Here is a 6,316-nt window from a genome sequence, read left to right on the forward strand (position 1 = left end):
CCATCTCCTGCTGGAACAAAACAGCCCTTTATTAGCCACAACAGACACTTTCATTCAAGCATTGGCTAATATTTATGAGGATCCTCATCAGGTGGAAACAGCAGAAGCGGCAATACGCAGTCTTCATCAGCTCCGCTGTCCAGTGGAGGAATATGTGGCTGATTTTCATTGTTGGGCCCCGGATACTCTGTGGAATGACAGGGCTCTCAGACACCAGTTTCTGATCTGATCTTCTCAGAGATGAACTGGCTAGAGTGGGGATTCCAAGTTCTCTTGAGAAGCTAATTCTTCTCTGTACAGATTGACAGAAGATTGAGGGAAAGACGTCAAGAGAGAGGTGCTAGCCTTCCAACTCCTGAATGGGTTGTTCCCACAGCTCCTCCTCCAGTTTATGCAGCTGCCTCTTCTGATCCAGAGCCTATGCAAATTGGAGTGGTTCACAAATCTATCTCAGCAGAAGAAAGACTTTGACGCAGATGTTCGAATTTATGTCTGTACTGTGCTTAGGCTGGCCATGTGTTAAAAAATTGTCCCATACGACCTGATGGTAATGCCTCTCTTCATCAATCTTCAAATACTTCATTGGCTCCTTCTCTACAATCTTACATCTTGCTACATTTTTCTTTTCAGTGGAACCAAAGAAAGATTGCGGTGGATGCAGTGGTCGACTTCGGCGCATGTGGTTGTTTTATCAAGCCTTCGCGAGTCAACATAAAATTCCTCTCATTCCTAAAGCTCAGCCTGTACCTGTTAAGATGGCCGACGGCAATTTTCTTTCTTCTGGACCAGTTGAGTTGAGACCCCACACATTTTGACTTTTTCTTTTAAGGGGCATTGTGAATTAATTAAGTTTGATGGAATGGAAACTTTACTCTTCCCTGTTATTCTTGGAATTCCTTGGTTGAAAGGTCATAATCCCAGTATTGACTGGCAGTCTGGAACAATTCTTTTCAATTCTAATTATTGTCTTTAAAATTGTTTTCCTCCTCCAAAAGTTCTGGGTCTTACCATCTCTGATGATGAGTTACTTCAGTTTGTTCCGCAGGTGTACCATGATTTTGCAGATGTGTTCAATAAAAAAGCTGCAGATTCTCTGCCTCCTCATAGAAGTTACCACTGTCCTATTGACTTACTTCCTGCTGCAGCCACTGTCCTATTGACTTACTTCCTGCTGCAGCCATTCCTTTTGGGAGAATTTACCCTTTATCGCAGCCAGAATTGGCTACATAAATTTTTTATTGATGAAAATCTTGAAAAGGGTTTTTTTCAAACCGGCTGGCGCAGGTATTTTTTTTTTCGAAAAGAAAGATCACTCTTTAAGGCCTTGCATTGATTTCCAGGAACTCAATAAGGTGACAGTCAAGAATCGTTATCCATTACCCCTCATTTCTGACTTATTTCAAAGACTTCGAATTCGGTTTTTTCGAAATTAGATCTAAGAGGGGCCTATAACTTGGTTCAGATACGAGAAGGGGACGAATGGAAGACTGCGTTTCGCTCCCGGTATGGACAATTTGAATATAATGTAATGCCTTTTGGCCTCTGCAATGCCCCTGCTACTTTTCAGTACTTCATAAACGATATTTTTCATGATTTGCTGGATCAATTTGTCAATGTGTATCTTGACAACATTTTAGTCTTTTCCAATTCCTTAGAAGACCATCGAATACATGTGAGAGAGGTGTTATTGCGGCTCAGAAAACATCAGTATGCCAAGGCTTCTAAATGTGACTTTGAAAAGCCTTGCATTGAATTCCTGGGATTCCTGGTATCTGATCAAGGATTCAAGATGGATCTTAAGAAGGTGGAAGCGATTATTAACTGGCCTCCTCCAGTAGATCGTAAACGAGTCCAATGTTTTGTGGGTTTCACTAATTTTTACAGAAGGTTCATCAAAAAATGTTCTGCCATTATCAAACCTCTTACTGATCTCACAAGTAATAAAGTTAATTTTTGGCCTTCAGTTGCACAACAAGCTTTTGAACATTTAAAGAAACTGTTTACCTCCGCTCCTATTCTTGTGCACTCGGATGTTACTAAAGCTTTTATTCTCGAGGTTGACGCCTCAGAAGTGGCCATTGGAGCAATTCTTTCGCAACGAGCTGGACCTAAAGAAATGCTGCATCCAGTAGCTTTCTTTTCTAAGAAGTTAAGCCCTACGGAGAAAAACTATGATGTAGGGGACCGTGAACTTTTAGCTATTAAAGGTGCGTTAGAAGAATGGCGGCATTTATTGGAAGGAGCTATCCATCCTATTATTATTTTTACGGACCACAAAAATTTGGAATATTTACTAACAGCAAAACGTTTGAATCCTCGTCAAGCAAGATGGACACTTTTCTTTTCTCGTTTTCAGTTTCATATTACTTATAAACCAGGTTCCAAGAATACAAAAGCAGACGCCCTCTCCAGAGTATTTCAGGTGAAAAAAGTTCCCATGGTCACTGATACTATTCTTCAGTCTGGGCACTTCCTGCTTCTTCAATCTTCTTTTATTGAAAATTTAAAAAGAATTCCTAAGTCTATAACAGACTATCCTGGTTTTAAAATTTTTTTTACTACAAGATAATCTTTTGTTGCAGAATAACAGATGGTTGTACCACCAAATCTTCGATTGGAAGCTCTTAAATTAATTCATGATTATCCTTTGGCGGGGCATTCTGGAATTCGAAAAACTTTAGAATTGGCGAGACGTTTCTTTTGGTGCCCATCTTTGATAACGGAGTGTGCTTCTTATGTCCGTTCCTGCGAGTCCTGTGCAAGATCCAAGTCATCCTGTAACAAACCTGTAGGGTTGCTTCGTCCTTTGCCTCCACCTGAGAGACGATGGAGTTCCATTTCTATGGATTACATTGTGGAGCTTCCTCCTTCAGGCAACTGTAATACTATCTTTGTTGTGGTGGATCGCCTTACTAAATTGGCGCATTTTGTTCCACTCGGCTACCATCTGCAGCAGTTACTGCAGACGTGTTTATTAAAGAAATTGTTAGGTTGCACGGATTACCCAAAGAAATTATTTCTGATCGTGGCCCTCAGTTCACCTCAAGATTTTGGACTGCCTTATTCAAAGCCCTTGGCATTTCTTTGTCCCGATCTTCACATATCATCCACAGACTAATGGGCAAACTAAAAGGACGAATCAAACCCTTGAGCAATATATTCGTTACTTTTCTACATATCTCAAGACATGTATCGGTATCTTTTGAATTGAACTTACCTGATTCCCTAAAGGTATATCCTGTGTTTCATGCTGCTTTACTCAAGAAGTTTGTTCCAAATACTTTGCCCTGATGTTTGGCGCCAAAATCGTCCCTTTAAATAGACGTCTAAAGAAGTAAACAGCGCTTAGTTATTTTCCTGGCTTGTGATCCTGAACTTGTGAACTTTTCCTGCTTGACTCGGCTTGCCCACGGATACTTCTGATCTTCTACTCGATTACCAACCTTGGCCTTTCCCCGACTACATTTGACTTCAGCCTGCCTACCGACCTCTGCCTGCCACAGATTACGCTTAACTTCAGCCTGCCTACCGACCCCTGCCTGACATCAACTACGCTTATTATTTCTCTTCAAATTCTCGTCTACACTTCAGTTACTATCACTGCTTGGACTCTTTGCTTATTAGACTTTGCCATTCCTGACAGAACCAAAGAGATACTGGTGTAAAAAATGCAAGTGAATACAAAAGAACAAAAATGGAAGTATTTAAAATGGATTCAGGAAATACTCACGACAAAAGCATAAAAAAGAATAACCACTATTGTCAGGGTAAAGTGTGTTTCACTGGAGATAACCTATTTAAAACAATCATTGTTTCTCATAAATATAAATGTATAAATATCTATAAATCATAAATATGCAGATAAATAAGACTCTCTGAGCAGAATAATCTATAGTTTTTGCTTAAAATTAATAAAAAAACAACACGCAATTAAAGTCTACTTAAAAACTAAAAAGGTATACTTTCCCTTTAAAACAGTATGGATTGTTGTATACTTAGAAAATGTTTTAACATGTACTGCATATATCAATTACATGTATATTTGTTAATTCAGTGTTTTCTTATTAGATTCCTTATGTTAATGCATTTTAAAAGTCAGAAGTTGGTTTGTACTTCCTCATTCTAATTGCTTTTACTCTAAGGACTATGGTGTCAGTTTACTAAGGTGCAATAAGCATAATAATAGCCTGCACCAGAAAAGAAATGCCAAAAAATACACAAAAACAAGTTTACTAAAGTGCAAGCACTTCTGTCATTACAATATATATTTATATTCATTAGTGTGGCCATTGGCAGTGGTGCCATAAAAAATCTGCAAGCTTTAAAGCAGATTATGCAGTTAACCTAAATGAGTGCCAAAAAACGTGCAATTCACCAGAAATAACGCTGAAACAAACTTCTACGCTTGCGTAATTAAAGCCACTTGTTGCAAGATAAATTTGTCTCATCACACTTTAGTAAACCTGTGAGTGCCGGAAATTTTGTCACAAGAATATTCTCAGTGAGAATGGGCAATGGGTTATAGACAATTTTTAAGAGCTTTAGTAAACTGACCCCTATGACAGGTGTGGTCATTCCATAGGCTTGCCAACTTACCCCATGTCATTAGGATGATAATAATTTGCTCTGGGCATCTTTCTGATCTAATTTTTTACCAAAGAGAATAGGGTTGAAAAAACCAAGGATCATTATCATCCTATTGACATTAGTTGACGTCATCTGGATGAAAAACACACAAAATCTTCTTTTGATGCTTTCATTTACTATAACTAAGAAAACCACTGGAAAATCAAATTACAGTAAATGTCCCTTTTGGATAAAGGGTATGTGCTCCCTCCATGTGACTTTTTATTCTGACAACAGTATGGTGTTATGTTTTCAGTTGTGTTTTTCCAAGGGTATGAATCCTCAAAAAATGTCACCTATTCATCGTAATATTTTTCAATAAACAGTCACAACAAATATTTTTTTAAACAAGTCACATTATGTAGGTGAAAGAAAATAAAAATCATACCTGGGTATTAGTAGTAAATTATGCAATATTCTTCTCCAGGCTGATCGTAGCAAACAAAGTAGTAGTTGTTTGTGTGATTTGGATGACCATGATCTCATATACTTGGTCTGATGTTCAGCACTCAGTTCATTTGTTTGGGCAGAGAAAAGCAAACTGGAACTCAAAATATACATCTGAGTAATGTAATAAGCATCAAAATATTTCATTCTTATCTAGCAACAAACAGCAAAAGTTTTTTATTAAATGCGTGACTAGTAAATGCTAACTGATGATTGGTTGCTTTGTGACTTTTATACATTGATTTTCTCCTGTGTCACAGTACGAACATTTAGGGGCAGATTTATTAAGATTTGAGTTGTTTTTCCCACAAAAATTTTTGTTTTTTTCATCAAAACTTTGGGTTAAAAAAAACTTGAATCACTTGAGGTTTTTTTTTTTAAAAAAAAAAACTTGAATATTCGAAATTTATTATACCCCAACCCTGTTGAGGTTCTGTACAATATAAAAAAATATTTAAGCGTTTTAAGTCAACAGTGACATAAGATATTTGAAATGAAAAGTGAACTGTAACACTCCACTTGTGATCCATTTGATCACTTGTTTGAAGTGTAACAAGCAATATGTAGGCTGTACGAGCAGAAAATTAAAAGAAAGGGTGAGAGAGCATTTGAGCCAAATTAGGAATCCACGAACAGCAGAAAAGAGTAATATAACCAGACATTTTGTAATGGGGGGGGGATATCACCTATTTCTCCGTTCAAGGGATAGAAAGAGTGAGGCTAGGAATTAGAGGGGGTGATCCCATGATGCTTTTGGCAAAGAGGGAGGTGTTTTAGGTTTTCTATTTACAAACAAGCCTACCATGAGGACTAAATCATGAATTTGATGTCACATGTTACATGTCACATGTTACATTTAAACATCAGTGGGGTTAGTCTTGTTAAGGAAGATTCAGACACATATGATATATGGATTATATCCATAACAGTGATGGGGTCCATGTTGGAGATGTGATGCTTATTGCTTTTAAACAATACATCTGTGGTTGGTTTTTAACTTATTTACAGTTGATTGACTTCGTATTACAACATGCTTATTGTATATTTTGGATTGATTACAATTTCTAATATCTTGAAATTGACCATTAATACTGCTTTGTCTAGTAAATATTGGTGTATGTTATCATGAATATTATAGAGGAGCTAGCACTATGTATATGTATACAAATTATAGGGAATAGTACCAGAACAGCACCCTGCAAAGGCATAATTTAAATGATGTAAGGAGGTGGGGTTAATCCCA

This window comes from Xenopus laevis, chromosome 1L (genome assembly GCF_017654675.1).
Source record: "Xenopus laevis strain J_2021 chromosome 1L, Xenopus_laevis_v10.1, whole genome shotgun sequence".
Classification (NCBI taxonomy): Eukaryota; Metazoa; Chordata; class Amphibia; order Anura; family Pipidae; genus Xenopus; species Xenopus laevis.